Below are 27,785 nucleotides of genomic sequence, written 5' to 3'. Positions count from 1 at the left end.
CATGGTACCCATCTCTGAGCAATGTTAACTATTCTTATAATCCAGTCACTGTCCCACCAGAATATCTTGCAACACAAACACTAAACTTGAAAATGATCCGACAATATAACAATCCTTGCATGAGATAACAGGAAGGGAAAATAACACATAAGCCATATAACACAGTAAGGAAGGCAGAAAAATAGGCATGGCGGCTACAGTCTTTGTTTCTGCAAGTGTCATGAAGCCATTTATTTTTTTAAATTTTTTTTTTCAACGTTTATTTATTTTTGGGACAGAGAGAGACAGAGCATGAACGGGGGAGGGGCAGAGAGAGAGGGCGACACAGAATCGGAAACAGGCTCCAGGCTCCGAGCCATCAGCCCAGAGCCTGACGCGGGGCTCGAACTCCCAGACCGCGAGATCGTGACCTGGCTGAAGTCGGACGCTCAACCGACTGTGCCAGCCAGGCGCCCCATCATGAAGCCATTTATAATTTATTCCCTCCACCCCCCTAGTCTGGGTTTTCTTTTCCCTTAGTTCCTCAGCTAATTTAGTTCTTTACCTGCTATGGTGACACAAACCTTTCACCCTCACGGGCTCTGCCTCCTTTTGGTTGTTGACATTTTCCATTAACGTTTGTTATTGGGTGTGAAAACATGAGAAGGTGCCCAGAGAATCTCCTAAAATCTAGACAGAATCCTTCCTGTCCCCTCAGCACAGAAGTAATCCAATTTCCCCCTGGGTCATCAGAATCAGTCACCCAAGCAAATAGCAAGCTCGTTTTCTGCAGGTGGTTCAGTAGCACGAGGACCCCGGCATGACCGGTGGGTACTTTCAAAATGTTGGGGTAATGAGAGCAAAAACCAGACTGATTCAGGAAATTTTTGGAGATTGGTAATTGGGCTACTCCTTGGAGTAGTAGTTTGCCAGGGGTAAAAGTTAGGATCCGTGTAAAGAGGTGTGGAAGAGTGAAAGAGAAATACATAATGTGAAGTGAGAACGAGAGAATAGCATCACTGGCACCGTTCGTGTACCCCAGACCAAAGCAATGGTTCTCAAAATATTTGAAATGTTGAAAGCGAGAAGCGCCATTTCTTGCCAAGTAGAGTCCCAACGCCTTGGATAAAATTGGACAGATGATATGGCCCCAAGATTACAGAATCTGCCTATAATATATTCATCATTAAAGCACACCTTGCCTGAAACTCAACCTCTTAGCTCCCTCATTAGCTCAGTTGATAAATTTAGCCAGGCTGATTTTAAAAGGGCAAGGGGCTGTGGCTGTGTGAGGAATATACTGGGCAGGATAGATACACAGGTGTTTTTAGCAGTAGAAAGCAACTTCATTCTTGAAGACAGTGAGAAAACAATGAAGTGAATCTTAGGTGTAAAAAATCTCAGGCTGTGATTTAAGAATCAGATAACATTAGAATATCAATAATGGGATGTATTTTTCCTTTCTTGGGAATTATTTTTGTCTTTCACACTTTCAAGCATGCTTCCAAAAGTCAAGCAAAACAAGGAAACTGTTTACCTGAATCTTCCAAGAAGTAAAGAAGGTGAGAGCTTACAGAGGACTTCTCCAGGCTTAGATTTTGTTCTGAGAGAAAACAAATCAGAAGCCTTTAGGGATCCTATTTGTGAATATCCTCTTCCTCACTTAGCCTGTTTTCTGTCCCAATTATTCAGAGCTCTGTTGTTTCTGATCTTTTTATGAGCACGGATGTGTGCTGAAATTAAAAATCAAATGCATAAATATTGCAGTAAAGGAAAAATAGAAAATCTGAAGTTAGTCTCGGTTTTAGATTTAAGGCTGTGTTCTAAATGCTACTTGTCTAAGTAATCCTTTTCCTTTTGATCCTAGGTGTTAAAACAGGAAAGTTCTGCATGAAATTGGCTTCCTGGTGTGAATAGCAAGACTTGAAGTTCAAAGATACTTGTGAAATCCAGACCTCGTTTTATTCATTAATTCCTATAAGCAAGTGCAGCTATTTAGCTAGACAATCAGAGACCTAGCCTGACTGTTCAGTGTATAAGCAGACGCCTGATTGTCCTATCCTGCAGCAAGATTCAGGGAGAAAGTCACAAACTGTAGGGTCAAAAGTTGCAGGTGAGGGGGTGCCTGGGTGGCTCAGTCACTTAAGCCTCCACTTTGGCTCAGGTCATGACCTCACCGTTTGTGAGTTCGGGCCCCAGGTCAGGCTCTGTGCCGACAGCTCAGAGCCTGGAGCCCGCTTCGGATTCTGTGTCTCCCTCTCTCTCTGCCCCTCCCCCACTTGCACACTCTCTCTCAAGAATAAATAAGTACTAAAAAAAAAAAGTGCATGTGAAAACACAGGGATTAATGGTAGGTCAGTCATGGAATTGGAGGGACACTGAAAAAAAAACCTAGGGTAGGAGACCTTGTGGAAAGGAAAAAAAAAAAAAAATAGGAGAGGGATGATTGAGATTCAGACCCTTGTACTGATTGCCTGACAATAGTCCTGCTCTGGAGACGCCCTATTCACCTCTACCAATTAGGTGGTTTGGGAGAAGCAGGGAAGGAAGGGACTGAGCCAAACAGGCAAGCAGTGAAGTATCCTCTTGGCATCTGTCCGTGTGCCATGAGGCCGGTGATAGTCAAAATGGGCAGAGCCCCACTGTTGACAGGGGCTGTGAAGTCCCTGCTACCTCTCTCGGTAGTGCCCCACCCTTACTCTGGACTTGGTTATACTGCTCCAGACAAAACAGGTACCAGAGCGACCTGCGGACCGGACTGTGGTTGCCACAGGGCTGGCATTCATTCATCAACGTTTAACGTAAGCCTCAATAATCACGGAGGCATTGTAGAAAAATTGAGAGCAAAGACAAAAACTCTAATAAGAGCCCCAGAGAAAAGTACTGTAGATTCATTCCTGCAGTTGCACTTGCCTCTCCTGTGTAATAATATTTATGGAAATACGTTTCCCCTGTGGGAAGAAATATACACATGCATGTGCACACACAAACACACATCCACATACATTCACACAATCGCTTTTCAAAGGCTGTGACTTACGCCTCGTCAGCTTTCTGAACATCAGTCATGTTTTGACAAATCAGCAGAATTCCCAAGAACGCAGTAACTGGCCAGGGAGACCGTGATCTCTTTACCACCAAGTCTAAGTGCATGTTTCTCCGGGAAAACGTGTTCATGCCTTACCCTGCAAGAGAACAGAATGTGGCCATATGGTTGCTACTAGGAAATAATTATCCTGTAAGGGAAATGGGTCCCAGTGTCTGATACTTAATCCTCTTTCTGTAACGTGGGTCAAAGGCCCTGGATTCTAAACTTCTTTCTCTGGGGGGGGGAGGGGGGAGAGAGGGATGAGGTTCTTCTTCCCTAAGACAAACGTACAATTCTTTGCTGGAATGTTTCGAGATGCCTGTTGAACTGGGTCAGCGCACCAAACAAAATCTTCTATTGTTTTATTCCACAGAAAACTTGCCTTACCTAACGATTCCACATCTACTCAAATAAAAAGAACAAAAGGGTAAACTCAGAGCCCTGTCATCCCCCCACACACCCCTGTTTTCTGCATTTAATAAAGGCAGCAGCTAAAATTTAATAGCATTTGGAAAGCCATGAAGCCATGTCCTGGAGTTACATGGCATATTTTATATTATAGTGGTAGAGTTAGGAAAGGAGTGAGGCTCCAATGGGTCTCTTGCTGCAAAACTTGGTGTCTCCACATCAGACTGATATAGATGGTGACTGATATACAGGATGAAGCCAAAAAGAAGTGTGTGTGTGTGTGTGTGTGTGTGTGTGTGTGTGTGCAGGGACAGGCTGGGGAGTTGCAAAGCAAAGTGTCAGTAAATATAATTTTTTATCATGGCAAAATTATTGGTTTAACTGATATTTCACTGAGTTATCTAAAGGCACATATGGTAACCTTCCTAAACATAAGAGGGTTCATTCCTGCAAAAGTGCTTATAGCCAAGCTCTTTCTTGCGTTTCTCAAATGAAGTATTTTTCGAGCTAAGTTGCTTCGTGTACACAGCAGATCTGTTCCCAAATACACCAACCTTATTAACCAACGCCGGACTCAGGCTATTTCCTATGGGAAACACGATTTTTTTTTTTTTTGGTTTTCAATAAAAATTTGGGCCAAATTAGAAAGTAAATAAATGAATACTTCTCAAGAATCCATGATAACACTTGCTGAGCAGTGGGTCAGGCCAGATTTAATCTAAAATCGTTCTGCTGCGTGTAAAATGATTATGTCATAGCATTTGTCTTTAATTACTCACCTCTTTCCAAAGGCTTGACTCATAATGTGTTTCTCGGTTAACCACAAACACTCGCACTACAAGACTTGTCATATAGATTCACTCACCCCCCTTCCCCACCCCCTCTGTTTTTGCACTTTGCAACATTGTTAAGTCACAGCTCCTGAAAAAGAAATTTTGAGACATTGTCTAAACCATCTCCCCCTTGATACTTTGAAGACTCCCATGCTAAGAAAAATAACCCTGGCTTCTCTTGACTCATGAAGACCAGTAGAGCGGGCTTAATAGTAATGGAAAGAGCAATACCGTATCATCACGATTTTGTACTATATGGTGCCGTTCCCGTGAGAATGTCTATGAGTTCAAGAACATATGAAAAGAATTAAAACAAAGGATTGTAGCTCGTAATTGAGTACAAGTCAATTAAGCAACCACATACATATTTTTCCCTCATCGCTTCACTTCTCACCTCACCTTCCCCGATGAGAAACAGAGTGAATTATAATTTAATTCAGAATAAATTAAATCAGCCCACTTAGCACATATTGTTAATCCTCGAAGTTTTAGCAGAGGTGTTGGATCCCAGTAGTGCTTTTTGCCATCTCTCCAGACTAATCCCGTGTGAAGTTTGGGATTATAGAATTTGGGGGAAATGTGGGAAGTGATGCAATCCTAAAGATATGTTCATCCAGGCCTGGGTTGTGTGTGTGTGTGTGTGTGTGTGTGTGTGTGTGTGTGTGTGTTCCCCTTGGGTAAAGTAGGAAGCACCTGAATGATGTAATTTGGGCACTTCAGGCGTTCTGACTCCCAAATCTCCACCCCACTAACCTGAAATCCCTCCTATGCTAGTTTAGTTTGTTTTGTTTTGTTTTGTTTTGTGTTGGGGAGGAGGGTGGCGTGGAAGTTAGTTAAAATAAAAAGGACTTTGTTAACAACAGAAATAGGCACATGAATTTTTCTTTAGGTAGTGAAAATTCCCCAGTTAAAATGCCAATACTGGCAAGGATTGGCAACACATTAATCTATGCTCCAGGAAGAAGCTAGAGAGATGGCTGGGACCATTTTGGGGGCTGCCTGTTGTCATCCCAGTAGTGGTTACTACTGTAGGGTGTGGTCCCCAACTCCCTTCTGTGATTCTTTTTTTCTTTATCCGTAGACATAGATATAAGTATAGGTATACAGGTATATATATAGAGAGAGAGACAGAGAGACAGAGACAGAGAGAGAGAGAGACGTGTATAGATATTGTCAAGACTTTGTAGCTAATCTACCTCTGGTGAAAGATTTTCTATCTAGCTGATGGGCCATCCTTCCACCTGGACCCAGGCCTCCTACATTCCGATTCCAAACTTCACTAGCCTTCTTTTCTCTTATGCCTGCCATTGTCCTTACCCCCTTTGACTCCATGCTACAAGAATGATTATTTTCTCCTCATCAACACTTTGGTTTCCTTTCTCTCTTGCTTGGTAGTCACCATTTAGAACCTAACTGACATCTCAAAAAATCCTCTTTTATATTTGATAAGGAAATAAATGGTGATATAACAAACACACCCTCATAAAATAGAACGAGCTTTAACTTGGGGGTACGATTCCTACACAAACAAGCACATTAAGAAACCTCATTCAGGGGTACCTGGGTAGCTGAGTCAGGTTGAGTGTCGAACTCTTGATTTCGGCTCAGGTCATGATCCCAGAGTACAGGGATCAAGGCCTACGTCAGGTTCCATACTGAGTATGGAGCCTGCTTAAGATTCTCTCTCTCCCTCTGCCCCTCTCCCCTGCTGGAGCAGTCTATAAACAAACAAAAAAATAAATAAATGAATGAATGAATGAATGAATGAATGAATGAATAAATAAATAAATAAATAAAAGAGACCACAATCAAAATTGTACCTGACATGGGCCCCAGTCGTTGACATCATCATTTACCAACCCCGGACGTGTTCTGTTGCTTGTAATTGCTTTCTTCCCACCATCCCACGTTTGAGCACCTGTGACTGGCTGGAATTGCGAAAACATTTCTGTGTCCTATGTTTTTATTCAGCAATAAGCATCTACTCTTCTATCCTTATTTGTAATTGATTTTTTTTCTTTTTTCTAATACATTTATACTATATGCATTTTCCAGTTACCTTAGGCCCTTTTTGGAACAAGGCAGAAGTTATTTGGTAAACTTACTAATGTAATTTTTTTAATCTTCCTGGTTTTGCTCCTTATCTCTTTCTATGGCTCAACATTTCCTTAGCCTTGATTTCTTGATCTGACCATCACGATAACCTATAATTGAAGTAAAAAAAAAAAATCTAGGTACTGGTTCTAATTATACACTTAGCAGCTATAGCACCAGAAAGTTCCTTAACTGAGCTTGCTTTAAAGGAAGACTATCCTTACAACAGGGACAATGTGACAGATAGATAAGAGCAAATACAAAAGATCCCCAACATAATACCTGATATATACAATATGCTCCATAAATGCTCCTTGATTTATAAATTATAAAATACAATTGTCACCATCCTGACTTGATTTTGTCAAGCATATAGCAATGACAATGGGTGTCTTACATAGTAGGGTTTCTGAGAAACCTCTTCTCTCTGGTTTAAACATTTTCCCTTAGTCCCACATGTGATGTCACTAATCAAATAGGTACATAACAAATTTTATTTATTTATTTTTTTAAAGAACTTTTTTTTTTTAATGTTTATTTTTGAGACAGAGAGAGACAGAGCATGAACAGGGGAGGGTCAGAGAGAGAGGGAGACAGGATCTGAAACAGGCTCCAGGCTCCGAGCTGTCAGCACAGAGCCCGACGGAGGGCTTGAACTCACAGACCGTGAGATCATGACCTGGGCTGAAGTTGGACGCTCAACTGACTGAGCCACCCAGGCGCCCCAATATATAACAAATTTTAGATGAGGACAAATGGTGACTTACTTGAAATCCCTTTCTTCTTGACTTAATGAAGCATTCAAAGCAGCCACCTCTATTTTGGCTTTTTGTTACATATTTTCCCAAGGGCATGACTTGGTTTTCTCGGGAATGTTCAGTCAGCTTTCATTGGTGAAGGCAGCATGCCATCCATTTCCCCCCAGCCAACTCTGATACCGCTTAATGGGGGTGGGAGGAAGACATTGGTGTCCCAGGGAAATTCAGTGTCCAGTTTTCTCCCTCTCAGTCAGCTACGATAGCATAAAACAAGCACTTGAGCTTCAACGGTTTTGACTGCCTCAGAAAATCATAGATCCTGTGGCATTCAAGCGGTTTAACTGCCTCCCCCAAAGCATTCCAGTAATCTCCTCTTCACCTCCTCTAATTTATTACCATATCTTTTGACCTTCTTTCTTTCTTTATAAAATTCATTAAGTTGCCTATTTGTAGAGCAGAGGCTAGTAGATAACTGTTAAAACTTACTGGAGGCTTTTGCTTGGGAATAGACTTACAGATCTCTCGGGCACAAAATGCCATGAAATCATGTGGGTTTTGATAACTTTTGGTTGTGTGAGGAGGAATAATAAAAGGACAAAGTCCTAAGAGAAAAATTAAACTTTCCAAAGACAGAACATAGCTGCATTTTAAGTAACCACTTTAAAGACAGGACTGCTGTTTTGGCAAAAGCCAGTAAGCCACACAAAATTAATTTCATGTTTCATTGACATTACTTTCAGGAATTTCATGTTGACATAACCTATAGAGTAAGGGTGAGATAGTGCAGACAATATATCTAATGCTGCTACACCAACACAAAATATTTTAAATCTGAACAGAGACCCAAGGTTGTACAATAATCATGTTCTGTGTAAAAAAAAGAACAAAACTGTGATTTTCACATCAGCTGTCCAAATGCTAATTGCTTCTAGTGCAAAAGTTTAAATCAAACTGTGAACTCTCTGTGGCTCCTGGGTGGAATCTGAGAGACATTTCAACCTATTTATGATTTTGCCTTTCGTGTAGATAGTGACCCTTTTGTATGATTGCCATGTTAAAAAATGTCAATGGAAGTGTGACTCCAGGTTGTATGTCAAGTTAATGATAAGGTACCTATGAACACTTACTTCTAAATACATTAAATATAAGAGTTGCCTTTCTACAAAACATTTTGTAGGTTGTTGATTTGGCCGCTGAGATGTTTGTATGTCCCGTGACAGCTGTCTGACCCATTCTTTACATTAGTAAATGTCACCATGAATCCCTGATCCAAGTGCTGAGAAAACCATTGAATGACCAAGGCTCTTTCTGGCTCTGAGGCAATAGGCATTGTTTTCATAATGCAGAGTTTCTAATTCTACCTCTTGACTTCCAAAGTCACGTATTAATAATTGGCAGCAGTCAGGCCAGAATTGGGGCTATTGTAAAGGCTTCTCAGCTAGTTTCTATCTTCTAAAGGCATGTATTAGCACATTCATTAAAAGAGTTATTTTCATCTGGTTGGCCTGTAATTTGTACCCTTTCAAGTACATCATAAAGGTGGGATTTCATTTAGTCTGGCGGAATCTGGAGACCACTTGGTAATACCAGAATCTCAGTGTTGGCTAGGTGTTTGGATTTCTTGAACTTTATGATTTCCAAATTTCAGAATGACAACCATTGCTTGAAGTCATGGGAAATCTTTTCTCTTGTGATTTAATCTTACCACGTGTAATAGCTAGTTGTTGCCAAAATAATGCTGCATAATATCCCACCCCAAACAGCATGATTACTCTCACACATCTGTTGATCAGCTGGGGATCAGCTGATCTAAGTAGGCCTCCACTAAGCACTATGCAAATTTCCAGGTTGGATATGGGTCTGCTCCACATGTTTCTCTTCATCTTTCGACTGTGGACTAGCTGGGGCATGTTTATCTCATGGGAATGGCAGAGGCATAAAGAGGGATAAGTGGAGACATACAACATCTCTAAAGACCGGTTCCCAGAACTGGCAACTCTCACTTCTGCCCATATTCCAGTGGTTAAATCAAGGCAATTGGCTAAAGCCAAAGTCAAAGACTGGGAAAGTACATACTACCTCCAGTGAGAAGAAATACAAAGTCATATGCCAAAAGGGCAGGACACAGCGAGAGGTTATGCACTGGGGACAGCCATTCCTTCTTCCACATTGTCAAATGTCGAGGAAGGCATACAAGTCAGTTGTAGCCATAATTCAAGGAATTGATGATGGAACAGTTGAGAGGTAGAAATCACTCAGCAAGGAAGAAGGTCATGCAACATCTTTCACTTGAATTATACCGTTAGCTTGTTGTCATGCTAAAGTCTCATAGCCTCTAAGGCTATTTCACAGTTGAATTCTAATTATGCAAGTTACATAGAATGTTGATGGTTATAGTCAATACTATCTCTAGCCCAAGGTTGACTAATACAAAAAGGAAAGAGTTTTATAGAGATTTGTAAATATAGAGATTTGTAGATTTTTTAGGGGTAAGATTTTAAGGCAGAAGTGATGTGCCAGTAAGAAAACTGGCAGCTTCTGCTTTCTCTTTCTCAGAGCCCAGCTGCTCATTAAATAGTCAGGATACTTTCTGCTGCTCTAGACACCACCTGGAAAGACCATATTGGCCAGGGTGTGGGGTGGAGGTGGGAGATGGGATGAGGGAAAAGCTATATGGAGGATAGTGGAGGAACCTAGCCAACAGCAAGAGCTTAGATCCTAGACCTGTGAACCCAGCTGAGTTGTCTCAGCCAGGTCCCAGGTGTTCAAACTACCCTAGCTAGGTATGAGTATGTACATACTCATATATATGAGTATATACATATATATATATATGAGTGTGTGTGTGTGTGTGTATATATATATATATATACATATATATATATATATATATATATATATATATATATATATATGAGTAAAGAGGCCATCTTGGATAGTACAGCCCCCACAGACATCACATGAAACAGAGAAGAGCCATTCTCGCTGTGCCTCATCTGAATTCCTGATCCGTAGAGTTGCGATAAACAATAAACTTGTTATTGTTTTAATCCACTATGGGGGCAGTTTTTTAGCCAGGATAAGATCATTGTAACAGTGACTTTTGTGAGAATTTCTCCAAAAGGTGGAATTCTTGTGGTCTGTATCATTTTGCCATTTTTGGCATTTTTTCCAGAGGACATGACATTTTTATCATGGGGAATGTCAGTGATGATATACGATATTCTTGTTATTTGATGAGTTTGGAGAGAGAAGAAGTAGTTTATTCTTTTCAACTAAGTATTATTTAATTTTGAGTTCTACAATTTACAACCGGATTATCTAAAGGAGAGGGTCAATAAATTAATATATTAGCTGGTTTTCTGTCAGAAGATTAAGCCAGGTCAAAGGATCACTATCTATTGGAAGCTCTAGGGGAGAATCCATTTGGACTGTTGGGCAGAATTCCATGTTTTGTTGTTGTAAAATCAAGATCCAGATTTTCATGTTGGCTGTAAGCTAAAGGCTATTCTTAGCTTCTAGAGGCCATTTAAATTCCTGGTTCCTCTCCTCTCTCTTGCAGCAATGGCAGGTCATGTCCTTCTTGTACTTCCTGTCTCCCCTTCCACTTCCTGTCTCCCTCTGCTTTTAAGACCTCATATGATTAGATTGCACCCAACTGGATAATCCAGAGAATTATCCTTTCCTCAACTGCAAAAAGCTCCTTTTACATCATGGTATATACTAATACCACACTCAGGAGTTATGCAAGATGCGTCCTATGCAGCTATATGTGACAGCTCTTCGAAGCATTTTAGAGCAGAGGGGAGGCAGGTTACATGTCCAAGGCTCCATTTCCATGTCACCAACCCTCCCAACCAAACTGGCAAGTTACCAATTCACTCACGTTTCAGCGCAGGACTTCTCTTTCCATCCTCTCTCTCTATTAACCCAAGAGAAAGATTTTTCCCTCAGACACAAACAAACAAAAGAAATTTTTAAAGGAAATATTTATAATGGTAATATTATTTTTAATTACAGCAAGAAAAATTTTAGGATAGATTATTTTTTTAAGAAAAGGACCTCCAGACATCTGCACAGATCCTTTAGCTCATTCTCAAGCCTGGTTATTCCCCTCTCAGTATCGTAAATGCTTTCTAGTTCCGCTCACTAAATTATCCCTCAGTGTCCAGCTGAGTCAGCCTTTCTCATGTGTCACCAGCCATTACCCAGCCAGGAGACAGCTACCATCTTGTCCTCCTTCAGTTTATGTTAACATTACTCATGACTAGTAATTACTTCACAATCTAATTACGAAGCAATGAGTTTGACCATGGGATGATTGATAGGGTGCCATGCTTCTCAACTTTATTGATGTAGTGGGGGAACAGTGTTCAAAGATATCTAATGTAAAAAGCCCACTGTTTTAAAAGCTCAAATGAAGCCTTCCTGTTTGTTAAGTGAGATTCCCCTTCCCCTATCTTTGTAATTTCTGAATCTCTGTGATGTCCTGAGGCTTCTTTGGGCACAGTTTTGAAAACATTAGTATGGTGGAAAGAACTGTAGAGTGGGAGGGAGAATATGCTTCCCAACTTTTTCTGTCTGTGACTTTGGACAACCCTCTGAGATTCTCTTCTCATCTAAGTGAGAATAATACCTTTTCCTACCAACCCACAGGTCTGTGTGGGCACCAGTCTCATATCCCATGATAATTCTCCCCTTTTCCACCCCAATTTTCTAATGACTCAGGATTGTTTGTGTCTTCCTAAAACCCCACCCACGTTTATGATCTTGAGCCATTGACCGACTTTTCTTCCATATCTAGAATAAATTGTCCTTTCTTCTTTTACCGAACTTTCGACTCTTCCGGCATAAATGACAGCTCCTCTCTGAAGTATTCAAGCCCAGTCATAATGAAGGGATTGTATGTGTGTGTGTTCTTTCTGATCTGTGTTTGCATAGTAATTTGTAGAAAAACCTATTATACCATGTCTGAATTTCTATTAAGCTCAAAGGAATATGGAATTTTATTTTTTATGTCTGATATCTAATATAGTCCTTAGCACAAAATAGGTTCCCAGTAACTGTTTTCTGAATGAATGAATAAAAAACTAAACATATGGAGTATTTGTTATTATTATGCTAGCTGTCTCTATATGAAAACTGTATTTTCTCCCCCTAAATACCTTGCCTTCGGCTCCCAAACCTTTTGTCATGTTAACCTACCAATATTCCATTATACCAAAAGCATTGGTGGTAATGTAGAAGGCACAGAAAAGTTAATAAGAGAAAAGGAGAAATTGTACATTTCATGGTAAACTTTTTAGAATTTCCACTACACTTGTCTGTTCTTCCAAATCCCCTCTTTTTCCTACTCTTGTAAGTGGTTCTGCTCCTGTATCCAAGTCCACATATCACAATATTTCTTTTGTAAATAGAAAACTCTCTTAAGTCAAGTCCAATTTTCTCTGTCAAGTTACATTTTTACATTTATAAAACACTAATTCACAATAATATTTTTATTAGGTTAGTTCACGCATTTTGTTTCTTTTTCAACTCTGTTGTCAGTTACCACCTATGCCTCTATTTGTGAATCTATACCCTAGAATATTCTGAGCTAGTTCCATTGAAACCATTCCTTCCTGTTCACACTCTTTGGTTCAAGTTACCAGTCCTGTGCACTTGATAACTCCTCAGGGCTATAAGTACCAAATTACTTCTAAGGTAACTATAAAAGTGAAAGATCCAGGGGACATTTCACAAGGACAGCATATCCCATATCTTAGAACATGACTTTTCCCATTTACATATAAGTAACTTTTCTGGGGTATAGCTTTCCTTTTAAAAACCACCAGGATTTAGGGGTGCCTGAGTGGCTCAGTTGATTGAGCATCCGACTTCAGCTCAGGTCATGATCTTGAGGTTCCTGAGGTCGAGCCCAACGTAAGGCTCTGTGCTGACAACTCAGAGCCTGGAGCCTGCTTTGGATTCTGTATCTCTCTCTATCTCTGCCCCTCCCCCCCTCATGCTCGCTGTCTCTCTCTCTCTCTCTCACTCTCCTAAAAAAAAAAAAAATTTAAAAAAACTTTTAAAAACCCCACCAGGATTTATAAGAAATACAAAGTGTGATATTTAATTGGAAGCAGTAATTTGGGGAATAGAAGAAAAGTTATTTGTATGATATTTCAGTTGAATTTTTTTTTGGTATCAAATTACAAATTGATTGTTTCCTTGTTATGCTTTGAAGTGAACTAAGGCATTTAGATATTTGTTCTACAGTGTAGAATTTTAGAATAAACTGCACTAAGAACTGAAAACTTCACTTTTCTCTGGACTGAGAATCCCCCCTCCACCATGCCAAAATCATTCATTCATTTGTCAGTTACATATTTACTCATCCACTTCTCCTTTTATCACTAAATATCCATTGAACATTTCGATGTGCCCAGAGATGTGCTACCACTGGGTATACAATTGCCAATGAACAGGTGTCTTTCTTTTTTTATTATTATTAATTTTACTTTTTTAATTTACATCCAAATGAGTTAGCATATAGTACAACAATGATTTCAGGCGTAGATTCCTTAATGCCCCTTACCCATTTAGCCCATCACCCCTCCCACAACCCCTCCAGTAATCCTCAGTTTGTTCTCCATATTTATGAGTCTCTTATGTTTTGTCCCTCTCCCTGTTTTTATATGATTTTTGTTTCCCTTCCCTTATGTTCATCTGTTCTGTGTCTTAAAGTCCTCATATGAGTGAAGTCGTATGATATCTGTCTCTCTCTGACTAATTTCGCTCAGCATAATACCCTCTAGTTCCATCCACATCCTTGACTTAACCACATCTGCAAAGCTCCCTTTATCATATACGGTAACATAGTCAGAGGTTCTGGGGATTAGGACGTGAACCTCTTTGGGAGTCCGTTACTCTGTCTACCACAAAGATGGCCAGAAATGATGTTACATTATTCAGGGAGTAAAAATACCTGAAGAAAGCTTGTGGTACGATGGTGATATAGAAACTATCAACATGATGTAGAATATTCTCTGACTCATAAAATATTCCTCCTGAATGCTTTTGTTTCTTGTATTTATTTGATTAGTGTAGGGACATATGAGGGATTTTCCATGGAGTGGGTCATAAGCACTTGTGGCTCTCACACTGACTAGCTGTGTGACTGGTGCACCTTCATCTAGGCAATATTTTCACCTATGCACACTGCAAAGGCTGTTCCAGTTCTGTTCTATATGTGTGGACTGCGTCCAATCAAAATCATGAAAAGTGACAGGGCACCTGGGTGACTCAGTTGATTAAGCATTTGACTTCAGCTCAGGTTATGATCTCATGGTTTATGGGTTCAAGCCCTGCACTGGGCTCTGCCCTGACAGTGTGGAGCCTGCTTGGGATTCTCTCTCTGCCTCTCCTCAACTCGCACATTCTCTCTCTCTCAAAAATAAATAAACTTAAAAAAAAAAAAGATCATGAAAAGTGAGGTGCAGAGATCAGCAAACTATAACGTACAGACAAAATCTTTCCCTTCATCTTTTTTTAGAGTATTATGAACATAGCTGTGCCCATTTGTGTCTGTGCTGTTTCTGATTGCATTTGCACAACAATGGCCAAGTTCAGTAGTCGCAGCCAACACCGTCCAGCCTGCAAGACCTAAAATATTTATTAGCTCGCTGTTTGCAGAATATCACTAAGAGAATGGACTTTGAAATGAAGGAGACACGCATGTGAGTTCAGCTCAGCCACACTCTAGCTCTTTGACCTTAGGAGGCCACTAGCAGTGACATTCATAGGTATCTGGCCTCCTAGTGTCTTTTTGCCCTTTCTGATATTTTGGTTCGTAGCCCATCCACATTTTCCTGAGAAACCCCTCATTCCTCACACTCATTTTATGTGGTTTGTTTAGAACTTGCACTATCCCCAGTCAAGGATAAGCATGAAACTCAGGCCTAATCCAGAGGGATCTTTTAGGAATTTGTTCAAGCACAAACACATGATTTGACATGGACCAATATCAGCCAGGGACAAGTGTATACTATGGAGGCAAGAAAGGATCTCTCGCTGTTGGTTACCATCTTACCCCCACGTGGGTCTTGGGAATAAGACCAACAACAGAGAAAAAAAGAAATAAGAAATAGAGAAAATTACAAGGTTATATGATATTATTTGCAACCCAGAATGAAGCCACACATGAAGCCCACGGAGTTTTCAGTGATAGGAATCAAAACATTCTGTCTCTCCTAAGGTCAGTTTAGGTTTGGTTATCTGTTGCTGGTTGCAAACGGACCCCTAACTAATGCAATCCCTAACTTTGTCAAGACCATTTCTTCATCTTTAAACACTAAAAATGTCCACCTCAATATTTTCTGTGACAAATAATTGAGATTGTGTAGCTGGCACATGGCAAAAACCTAGTCAGTGGTAATTACCACCATCATTATTTTTGTCAACATCATCATTAATATTGAAAATTGACCTACAGTTGCTTCACTCAGTAAATTATGGAAAATGCTACACATGCTGTACTCAGCTCTTAATATGGAAACTTTAGTAACTCTGTATCTTAGATTTTTTACTTGTAAGGTAAGGACAAATAACTTTTGGTCTTTCTTTTAGACAGTGTTTTGAGAACCAAATGATATGTTGGATGCCATCATTTTTAATAGTATGACATGTCATATTTACCTTTGTAATAAATCTTTACAATAATCTTCAGGAATATGTAAATAAATCAATGAGAGCAAATTAGATCCAAATAAGATCAGATCAAATTCCCAGGTGTGTGTAAATGCCTATATATTAAATTCACCCAGCTGTCAGTAAGGTTGACTGACCCACATGAAGGCTGGAGATATCCCGGAAAAAGAGACAGGGACACTGTCTGGTCCTGTCACTGGCAGGTCCCTTAGTCAGGCTCATATTGAGTTCTATACACTGGGTTACCCGTGCTGCCTTGAATCAAGATATTGTCTGTGTGAACTACGGAGAGATGTAGACACCACTATTTGTCCAAAGAGAATCAGGAGTTTAGAACCAGGAGGACTGGGTTCCAGATTCTCTTGTGCCATAACATCCCTATGTGCTATAGGGAAGGTTACTTGATTTCTCTGGGCCTCAGTTCCCTCAAGTGTAAAATGAGGATGGAAACAACTACCTTGTTTATCTCATATGATTTTGCTGAGAAGCAAAGTTGATGATAACTATGACCAAGTTTTAGGAAAAAGCAAAGCACAATGCTGTTCTATTTGCTATCAATAAGAATTTACTCCTTTTCCACAAATTTTTAGAAAACAATGTTTTTGCATCTAAAATTTGCACAGATAACAGCTAATTGTTGTTTCACTCTGAGTCAGCAGCTGAATGGTGTCTCTGGTTTGCCAGGTTTAAAAATAGATGCTAGTCTTCTACTTAACACTGGGTTCAAGAGAATTTAGGTTTGGCAATGGGTACCCTTTGCATCTAATCCCATTTCTGTTTAGGGGCCTTCTTAAGACTGTTTAGAAAAACTTTGGGCAGAGAACACTCTTACAAAACAACATTTGATGAGTTGGAATAAATGAATTAGAAACATATGGATCAAATTTTCCTGAAAATACATCAGAGCTGAAAAATTAAGGAGAAAGAAAGCACTTAGCTTTATCCAAATATGTAAAGGCTAGCTTGGGAAACTTGACCAACCCAAAACCCCACTGCATTTTTTGCACTGTGTATTGGCAGAGTCTTGGGGTTCCTTTCCTTTGACTTTCTGTTTTACTAACCAGTTTCTCCCTTTCCAGTACAGGAATTTACAATGATAACATCTCTTTCTCCAGGATTCTCAAAAGCGTACACATGAGAAACCTAACCCACTGATCATGAATATTACGTGTGTTGATGAAAAATATGTAGTGTGTAACTATCGTGCAATTAAATTAATATAATTCAGTGAACAAAATGCACAGTTTACAATAATTTATACAGAATATTCTGTAACTAATATCTATAGTTTTGGGTATTAACAAAGTGATGGAAATTGTTACGTGTATAGTGTTCAGGTCTGCTAAGTCTTTCTGTTGCAGCTTGAGTAGGCTTTATTATTTGTTTGAAAGACCCAGAAGTGGATCAATTCAATATTCTAATGCCAGAATCTCTTCTGGATTTAACCTGAGCCTCAAACCACATAAGCTGCCTAAATCTTTCCTCTGTCTTTATTCAGGAATCAATACGAATTTCCCCCCATTGTTTATACCCAATAAGAGTAGTGAACGCAAGCTGCCAATTAAGAGGGTGGGAGATGAGGGGCATCTGAGTGACTCAGTCGGTTGAGCATCTGACTCTATATTTTGACTCAGGTCATGATCTCATGGTTGTAGGATCAAGCCCTGCATCAGGTTCCACACTTGGCAGGGAGCCTGCTTAAGATTCTCTTTCTCTCTCTCTCTCTCTCTCCCTCTGCCTCTTCCCCCACCCCCACTCTTTTTCTAAAAAATAAAATAAAATTGTAAGTACCATTGGGGTGGCTAAGCTGAGATAAGGGAAAAAGGATCGCCATTGATCACTGGTCTGAAAATCATCACTGAAACTGCAACTAAAACTTAGATCTTTCTACTTGCACCTTTATTTATATAAATGGGAAACTCTATTGTGTAACAGGATGAGGTAATGAATTCATCTAACATACTACCTGGTAAAGCATTCTCTATCCCCTCCAGCTCCCAGGGCTTCCTCTGAACTGCAGTAGCTCTTGGGTGAACTCATTTAGCATTTATCTTAACCTGCAGGGCGCTACTCACTAATGTTCCATATGTAAGTATCTGCCCAATCTGGCCATCCAGTTGGATATTCCAAGGACAGAAACTGTATATGAATCACAAAACCCACAAACAATGCACGTGGAGTGCATTTGGGATACAGCTTTTTAAATTATCATTATTCCATTGGTTTTTGGATAGCCAGCTTGTCTGATATATTTTCCACCAAATAGATTCGATACTTCATACAGAGTTTAAAGTTAATAATTTGAATATGTATTCCTAAATTCCACAACTTTTTAAATAATATATGATTGCTTTATACAATTTGTTAATTTGATTACATTATGTTATGTTATATTTTCATCTTTGGATGTTTGAAGAACCTAAGAAGTGCAATTTCCCTCGAGTCACTTTGCTGTAATTTTTATTCATTTATATAGTCCTTTGTGTTTTTTCTTTTTTATATTTTCTCTTCCTTATGATTTTTTTTATTTTTTTTTAATTTTTTTTTAACGTTTATTTATTTTTGAGACAGAGAGAGACAGAGCATGAACAGGGGAGGGGCAGAGAGAGAGAGGGAGACACAGAATCAGAAGCAGGCTCCAGGCTCTGAGCCATCAGCCCAGAGCCCGACGCGGGGCTCGAACTCATGGACCGTGAGATCGTGACCCGAGCTGAAGTCGGACGCTTAACCGACTGAGCCACCCAGGCGCCCCCCCTTATGATTTTTTAAAATTTATTTTTAATTGAAGTATAGTTGACATATAGTATTATGTTAGCTTCAGGTATACAGCATAGTGATTTGATAATTATATTCTTGTTAAAATGCTCACTACAATAAGTGTGGTGGACATCTGCCTCCATCTGTCGCCATACAAATTTATTACAATATTATTGACTCTAGTCCCTATGTGATCCAGATTCTACTTCTTTTAGCAACATATTATATATGCTAATTCTATAGTGCACATGCCTGAGGTTTGTCCTCAATCAGAAATTCCTTCAACTATGAATTTTTACAAATTTTCTTCTTCCTTAGATTATATTGATGTGGCATGCCCCACAAGTGACATGGCTTTCTTTTCAGAAAGGGTCCAATTTTATTTCATTTTTTTTTCTGAAAGTAAGGTTTATTATTTTGGGCCAACTTGATAAATTGTCAGATTCAGTATTAGACAGTTGGGTAATGTATGTTTTATTTTGTTTTAATGTGCTGCATTTATTATACCCTTCTCTCCTGAACCAAGTGGCCTTTATATTATTAAAAATCTAATGAAAACAAAGTTCACAAAGAGCCATTGTTAGAGAATACACTTATCATTTCATTTTTTTTCTATTAGATGGACTTCCAAGAGCCTGTTTTTATAGGCTGAGCATGAATGACAAGCTGTTGCTTTAGATTTATGCAGAATTTATAATAAAAATGAATAAAATTTATTTTAAAGCAAAATCTAAATTAAGTGGATTCATAAACCATTGCAATAAAAAGTTGATTGAATCTGAACCTTGACAATTTCTCTATGAGGTACATTTGACATCTTTCTAGTAGATTTGATTTACTGAAACAAAGTTTTAAATTAAGGTCAGGCAGGGGAAAAATAACAGTGCCATTTTTGATACTTTTTGTTAAAAAATTCTTTATGTCTACATTGTATTTGTTCCCACTTATTCAATGCATTTCTTTTTTTTTTTTTTTTTTATCAGCACAGGCAACAGTCACAAGCCATCCATACTCTCTTCTAGTTCAACAAATTTGGCGATATTTATTAGCTCCCACTCTTCCCTTTGAGCCTGGAAATCAGTAACGAATCATCTTAAACATCACCTCACTCCTGTTAGAGAGCTTGCTCATTTTCCTTCTGGCTGGCCTTTGCCTCAATATACCTACCCGTTTAGCCATTCTCTCTTCCATCTGGAACAGGAAAAGAACCAATCTCTCTTCTTTTCTAACACTGATAACTCTGCAGGTAATTTTGTTTACAGTCACGTTTGCCTTTCTATGCTTTTTCATTACCAGTGACTCCCTCTCCAAATTCTGCAGTATCTTACATTCTCTCTTTCTGCAGACAGCTGACCCTCTACTCAAGATTTGTTCCGGTCAGTCTGGAACAAAAGCAGTTTTTTGAGATCTGCTACCCCCTCAAAAATCACACCCATCCATTCCCTTCTCCTAATCACGTTTCTAACAGGATGGACTCTCTCTGGCCACTGCACTTCCTTACTTGTGAGTGAAGCCGCTAGTGAGTCTTCTGTTATACTTGCCTGAATCTATTCACTCAAAGGGAACCAGTGGACCCCTATTTTTTTCTCAACCCACATCCAGTTTTACTTTTTTAATAGTACTTGGAACTGTAAGCGGATCTCCCTTTCTAGAAATGTCTCCTCTTTGCCCTCTGTGTAAGAATACTGTTCTGGTCCCTCATGGGTTCTACCCATTCAGCCTCTCCTTCCCTGGCTGTGTGTCCTCTTCCATTCACTAACTGGGAGTCTAACACTAGGTTTCGTCTTTTTGTACGTTACATCTCTTTTAAATTTTTTTTAATTTTTATTTATTTATTTATTTATTTATTATTTTTGAGACAGAGAGAGACAGAACGTGAGCAGGGGAGAGGCAGAGAGAGAGGGAGACACAGAATCTGAAGCAGACCCCAGGCTCTGAGCTGTCACTACAGAGCCCAATGCAGGGCTCGAACTCGTCAGCTGCGAGATCATGACCTAAGCCGAAGTCGGATCAACTGACTGAGCCACCCAGGTGCCCCACGTTACATCTCTTTTAAATGCACTTTATTGGAATTCTTACTCTTAGGGGCTTTAAATAGGCCCATTGCACAGGTGGCTGTCTGCTGAATATGGGCAGCATTAACAGCTTGGTATTAGTCCCAAATTCCATTGTCTTCTGAATATTACTGCCTCAATTCCCCATCCTAATCTTCACCTGTCTGTGAGTAGGACCAAATTTATCATGTTAATCCCCTACACCAGCCAGACTTCCCAATGGTAACATAGCTTCCAGAATAAAATCCTTGGGGTCCTCCTTGACTTCTATTTCACCTCTTCTGATGAATCGATTAATGAACCCAATCAGTCCTTCCTTTGACATATTTCTGTCTTTTCTTTCCAGACCCCCTGTATCCTTTACAGTGAAATCATTCCTCCTCAGTGTCTTTTATTGCTGGACTTTTTCCTGAGACACCGTCTTCATAACATCCCTTCACATGGTGCTCCAATCCATGTTCATTCATCTTGTCCTTGCTTCAAAGCTCTACTCACAGACTATTTTTTCCACAGTATTTTTCTTTTTATCTTTTTAAAACAAGTTTTTAATGTTTATTTATTTTTGAGAGAGAAAGAGAGAGAGCAGCGGGGGAGGGGCAGAGAGAGAGGGAGACAGAAGATCCAAAGCTGGCTCCATGCTGACCCAGCTGCCCCTCCACAGTATTTTCCTTAATCACAATAGTCAGAAGTGACCACCTTCTTTACAACACTTAATCGTAAAATACAACTTCAATTACTGAATAAGAATACAGTAAAACCGTGGTTTGCCAGCGTAATTCATTCCGGAAACAGGCTTGCAATCCAAAGCACTTGTATATCAAAGTGAATTTCAAGAACCATTGGCTCGGTTGTGACCATGTGACATTCGCCGTCAGGTACTGCTTGTATTACAAGACATTGCTCGTTTATCAAGTTAGAATTTATTAAAACTGTGTGCTCATCTTGTGGAACACTCACAGAACAAGTTACTCACAATCCAAGGCTTTAGTGTATTTCCTTTTATATTTATAGCAGCCTAGATTACCGAGTGTGCTCACATACAATGCATCAGGTACCCCTTCCTCGTTTGTGACCATTAGCTATTTGTATGAATGTTTAGTCGCCTCTAGCGTAAACTCTCACGAGGACTGGTTCCTTCTAATTCTCCCCACAGTACCACACGGTGTCTTCCACCAGGTAGGTGTCCTAAAGATTAATCTAATGTGTGAATGCATGAAGAAAATGGCAGTGAGCCATGCACTGAAAAACTGGCAGCCTGAGGCTGGCTCTCTTTTTCCCTCCCCTGTACCCAGTTTCTGCCACTTATGACCAGTTGGGTTTTGTTTGTTTGGTTTTGGTTTTAACTCACAAATCGACTTGCACTCTAAAATACAATTGAAGACGGAGCGCCTGTGTGGCTCAGTTAAGCATCTGACTTCGGCTCAGGTGATGATCTCACGGTCCGGTCCGTGAGTTCGAGCCCCGCATCAGGCTCTGTGCTGACAGCTCAGAGCTTGGAGCCTGCTTCGGATTCTGTGTCTCCCTCTCTCTCTCTGCTCCTCCCCTCCCCTGCTCATGCTCTGTCTCTCTCTGTCTCTCTCTCAAAAATAAGCATTAAATAAATTAAAAGTAAAATAAAATGCAATTGAAGAATTCTAAATTATAATTAAATATCAAGAGAAATTAGGTACATATGTGCTGCTGAAAACGCATTTCTTATTTTTTAAGGAAAGAAAAACTTATTTTTAATTATTTTACAATTGTATTAATTTTTGATTGAAGTGCAGTTGACCCACAATGCTACATTAGTGTCAGATGTACAACACAATGATTCCACAAGTTTAGAGGTTATGTTATGCTTGGCATAAGGGTAACTACCATCTGTTACCACACAACACTATTACAACACCATGGACCATACTCCCTATGCTGTACCTTTCATCTTGCGGTTTCTTCATCCCATAACTGGAAGACTGTATCTCCCACTCCCCACCCCTCACCGACTCCACCCCCCTCTGGAGGCCATCAGTTTATTCTCCGAATTTATGGGTCTGTTTCCGCTAGAAAACACATTCCGAAGGTGAGTTGAGATGAGAACACCAACAGAGATTTCTGCTTGACGTCCTGCACTAGGCGAGCTGGCTTTAGGTTGGGACGCACACGGGATGGAAAGGAAAAGAGAGAGATCCCATCCATTTCCCTTCGCCTGCCTTCTTCTCTTCCTCCAAACACACTGCTGTTCAGAGGAAGAAAAAAAAGGAAAGTAAAAGAAACACAACATTCAGAGGGCATGGCTCCAGCAGGCCTCGAAGACAAATTTGGACTACTTCACCACCACACTCTTCTTGGGTCCCCAACCCCTCAAGTGTGTTCTCACACACATGCTATTTGTTCCGCTTCAGCACTGGGAAGGTTCGTGCATCTTGGTCTATCTGTGTCAGTTCCTCCGGCCCACCGGAAGAACCCAGTAGGGGTAGGAAGAAAAGTCTGGAACGCAGGGTTGTGCAAGGCAAGGCTGCCCCCCAGGGAAATCACAGAAGCGGGTCCAGGAAGGGTGTGGCTCTGAGCAGCCACCGGGTACGCAAACAGGTACGTATGAAATGAGTGAGAACGGACAGAACTGGGATCAGGAAGACCTCGTGTTGGACCCCACCCCCCAGGACACCCCCCCCCCCCCCAGAAATCCCTGTGACTTGGGGGAGGACCTGTAAAAGCAGGCAAGCAGACAGGGAGAGGATCCCTGAGATTAATGCATGTGACCCTGTTGGTATCCCTGGGCCCGTGGTTGGGTAGAGGAAGGCCAGGGAAGAGAAGTTGCAAACTAGACAATAAAGGTTGACTACCAGCAGCAGACTCCGGATAGCAATCCAGAAAAGCTTGATGAGCAGGGAAACTGAGAGCACACAGGGCGGAGGAAGCAGAGGGCTGGGCCTGGGGAAGGCAACCTATTTTAACAAATAAACACCAGGGCTCCTACTTCCTTTCTCTTACTTAGGGTTCAACGAGCTATGTTTATTTCAGCTAAGACGTGTTGGTAAACCACAGAACACCTCAGATAATCCCTTAACTTTGCTTCTTGTTAACCACTCTCCCTTTTTTGTCCTCCTTTATGTCATTCATTAACATTTCTCTTAAATTGACATCATTGTTTTCATTTTTATGACTTAAGCTTTTTCAAAAATCTTTCCTGGTGTTTGAACTTGTTGCCACTGTTTCTCTCATCCTTATTTCTGGACACACTCGTATGCCTGGATTTTTGTTTAATCCACTTTTTGGCCATTCTTAAAGCAAAATAAAATCTAATACAGATAGTCTTCAAGTCAGCATCCGTGATACGCACTCTTGGTCACTGACATCTGCAGAGAAATGAGCACAGGTCCTGATGCTTCCACAGTCACCAGGGCCTCCCTGAAACACTGACAGAGGTTCAACCCCTGCTTTTCATTGGAGCTGACATAAATACCCACCCCTGGGATTCTGCCAGTGTTTCCCCCCTCTTTTACTCACGGTAAAAAAGAGAGTCTAGATGCCAATAGATGTGATCCACAAAATATTTGCAGAGCCTAATTTATTTTTTTCTAAGCAAGAGGTGTGGCAAGAATGATCCAAAAACCCCCTTACCTTCTCTCAGATGTCCTGCCACCCCAACCAGGACATTAATGGATTCAATTTTCCCCTGAGGTCTAGTTCACTGGAGGAGACAGGTCAGTAAGGTGCATGAGGCATATTTTCCCTTGCTTCTCTTTCTTTTTTCACAACAGGGCCCAGCTTTCTCTTGATGCATAGTTTTAAAAAAAATCATCAAGCCCTTGAACTTTCCCCCTCCTGGGAGCAGCCAAAAGAAAATCCTGAAATATGTTCCTTGGCAGAGAATTGCTCTTATTCCCATGGAAAAGAAAAAAATAAAGTAAGAAATCTGGATTATTGTACATCTGAGGGCTATATGGGTCTCCCCAAAGACTTTGAGGCAAATATGTGCTTCCTGTGATCCAGGGGTGACTACTGTTAAACTGGCCAAGTCAGCAAAGAGGGGAAAGTCAAATTTCAGACAGGAGGCCTGTCCGTAAAATAAACTTGGCTTTGCTCATATTGGGTGTGCTGTCCAGCTGTTGCCTTTATGTACAAGCTGGGCACATCCCACCTCCATGGCCAGCCACTGCCTCTAGGCCATGGGCCAGGGGTAATTTCCAGCAGCAAAGGAATGGGGGAAGGATGGGTTTGGAAGGAGCTGCCATAGTGAATGGAGTGAGAAGATTGGCCAAAATGGGGAAAAAGCAGTGAGCCAAGGCTAGGTTGGGGTCAATTCTTGTGGATCTGTAAATCTCCTTCATGGATCGTTAGTGCTGAAAGGAGCCTCTGGAGGTCACTCAATATATCCCTCTTCTTCCCCTGGGTCACTTCAACACATGGTTTTCCTTCTGGATATGATAGATTTTCAAGAAGGAACATGATTTTTGCCTTCTTTTTTTTTTTTATCTCTGAAATTCTCCATTTAATTCTTATTTTGAGTACTGATATATTCTACTAATCAGGTCAATAAGCCAAAACTTTCAGGGAATGAAGTAATCAGCTTTGGCTACCGTACAGACCATGGTTTAGTGTTAAACATCCATCCAACTGTCTTAGAGATATTCAGAAGAGTGGAAGGGTATGCACAAAGCATTGATATCCATTGACCCTTCCTGGGAAAGCAACCTGTATCCACAAATTTATTCGGCAAATATTGATTGAGGTCCTGTGATATGCCACGCCCTTTCTAGGCACTGCCTTTAATGGCTGAGAATGAAAAACAGATAAAAACCTTCACTCTGCCAAATTTACATATCCTGGTGGATGGAGAGAAAACACCATCTCTAAGAATATAATGGTCTTTACTATCAGCATGTCAGCTAATGTTGAATGCTACTATATCAGAATCATTTCATTTTAGCCTCACAACAACTTATTTAGGAGGCTAACATTTTCTAAATGAAAAAAAAAAACCTGAAAGTTTAAAGACTTTAAATAACTTGTCCAAGGTTGTACAAAGGTGAAAGAGGTCTATCTAGCTCATTACCACTAGACTGAATATACAAACATCATTGATCTAGAGAGTTCCCCGGTTTTGACCCTTAGTTCTCTTGAAAGTGATCCCAAAGAAATCCTTCTTAGAATTATCATAATTTTATAGTTTGTTTAGTGCAGCTTTGACTGAAAACCTACTGTATGTTAGGAGCTAAGCTAGGGGTTGAAAAGGCAGTAAGACGTGGCCCCTGGCTTCATGAAACTTTTATTACAAGAAGAGATATGGGCAGTATGATGGTATAAATGCTATGAGAGAGGTGTGAACAAAATGCTAACAGAGCATAAAATAGCGAAAACTGAACCCATCTTGTAACATTCAAGGAGAGCTCCTCAAACATGACACTACCAGTGAAGTAGTGTGTGTGTGTGTGTGTGTGTGTGTGTGTGTGTGTGTGTGATGAGGGAGAGAGTAACATGACAGTCAAGTCGACAGAATGGGAAACACCAGGAATAACCCAGAGATCTGGGACAATATGACATGTCTGAAGAACTTTGAGTAGCATCTTTTTTTTTCAAGTTTATTTATTTATTTGGAGAAAGAGAGAGAGAGCATGGGAGGGGCAGAGAGAGAGAGGGAGAGAGAATCCCCAGCAGGCTCCACACTGTCAGTACAGAACCCAATGTGGGGCTCAAACTCATGAACTGTGAGATCATGACCTGAGTCGAAATCAAGAGTCAGACACTTAGCCAACTGAGCCACCCAGGTGCCCCGTGAGTGGCATATTTTAAACCTAGACTAGGAAAAGGCCTCCATATATGTTTTTACTCTTATTGTTTTTATTCAAACCTATCACTGTGTAGGTTTGTTTTGTTTTAATCTCTAAAATAAGATGGAAAAAATTGTAACATGATTCTAGAATACCTCCATTCTGTCCAGGCAAAAATTGGAGTTTCACTGGAGAAGACTAAAATTGATTATTTCATTATCCATTGATGCCTTCGATGTCACTGAATGACTCCCAAGGCCAGAATTAGAGTCAGATTCCATTGTATATCAAAAATGAATAACTTTCCATAGCAGAATTTTTACATGCAGAATGACATTCCTTCAAGCTAATTTGTGCAGAGACACCTTCGTGCTGCTGTAGAAGAAATAAAGAGATGTCTATTTTTTAAGTAATTATTTTGTAGCACCAGATGCCGATGTTTTCTGTTCAAATTCGTGAAGCCACAGGCTGAGATCCACAGGCATGCTCTGCCACACTGTATATGTTTTCAATCAGTTCTACAAGGTTGTTATTTTTTTTTCAATGTCAAAACTTAACCCACACACGGTCTCATGAGGCATGGAGATGCCTAAGCCACAATGCTGGGTTGTAGGACCTAATATCCGTGTAATGATGGGATTGGCTGCAGGGCACATTTGGAAATAATCTTCAGCCTTTGGGATTGAGACTGAGGGCAGGAACTAATAAAACTGTGTGAAGCTACACTGCCTCCTCCTTCTGCTCCCAGCATTCTGCATTTTGAGTAGAGAATATCAACATTCCACCAGACTCAAGAAAACGTTAAGACTTGCCGAAAGATAGCAAAGTACAGAGCTGAGCAGAGAGAGTGAGCACCTTGAAGAATGGAGTAGAGCCAAGAGAAGGGCATTTGGCAGCAGTGGAACAGGGAAAGACAGGCTGCAACTGAAATGCAGATGTTGGAGGTCTCCGAACATCTCATGAAACAAACAGACGAAGGGAAATGCTTTTCTAAGTAGCATGCACTTAACCCAGGCCACTCGATGACACATGATTTTTATTGAGCCAAGGAACTCTGTAACGTTTGTCAAAGGGCCGGACATTGTGATGAATATGAATAACATCTGTAGTTCTGCTAAGTGGGGTGAAAGGGATGAGCCTGACCCATCTTCTGGCATTGGCTTTGGAAACTGACTCCTGGTAGGGCGTTTTCAAGAGCGTGAAGAGCCCAGTGGGTCAAGGGCCATTTTCTGAAGTAATTGGCCACCTTGTTCTGAACTATCACAACAAACCATAGGTAGAAAAGAAAGAGATCAGGAGCCTTGTTCAGATTTTACCATGTCTACCTAAGGCCTTCAAGATCTCCCTTGTATATGTGTTAGTACAGATTCTGAGAT

General features: G+C 40.4%; 1 long non-coding RNA gene across 1 annotated transcript in view; it reads right to left on the bottom strand.

Moving 5' to 3' along the window:
* LOC113603936 (uncharacterized) overlaps nucleotides 1-27,785 on the bottom strand; it is a 55,125-nt gene that overhangs the window by 16,112 nt on the left and 11,228 nt on the right. The window contains exon 2 of the long non-coding RNA XR_003425735.2: nucleotides 3,020-3,164. This is a non-coding gene — a long non-coding RNA (uncharacterized LOC113603936). The remainder of the gene's footprint in view (nucleotides 1-3,019; nucleotides 3,165-27,785) is intronic.

Source organism: Acinonyx jubatus, chromosome E4, assembly GCF_027475565.1.
Source record: "Acinonyx jubatus isolate Ajub_Pintada_27869175 chromosome E4, VMU_Ajub_asm_v1.0, whole genome shotgun sequence".
In the NCBI taxonomy this organism is placed as follows: domain Eukaryota; kingdom Metazoa; phylum Chordata; class Mammalia; order Carnivora; family Felidae; genus Acinonyx; species Acinonyx jubatus.
The sequence above is the reverse complement of the archived record's forward strand: the minus strand, read 5'-3'. Positions and strand labels throughout refer to the sequence as shown.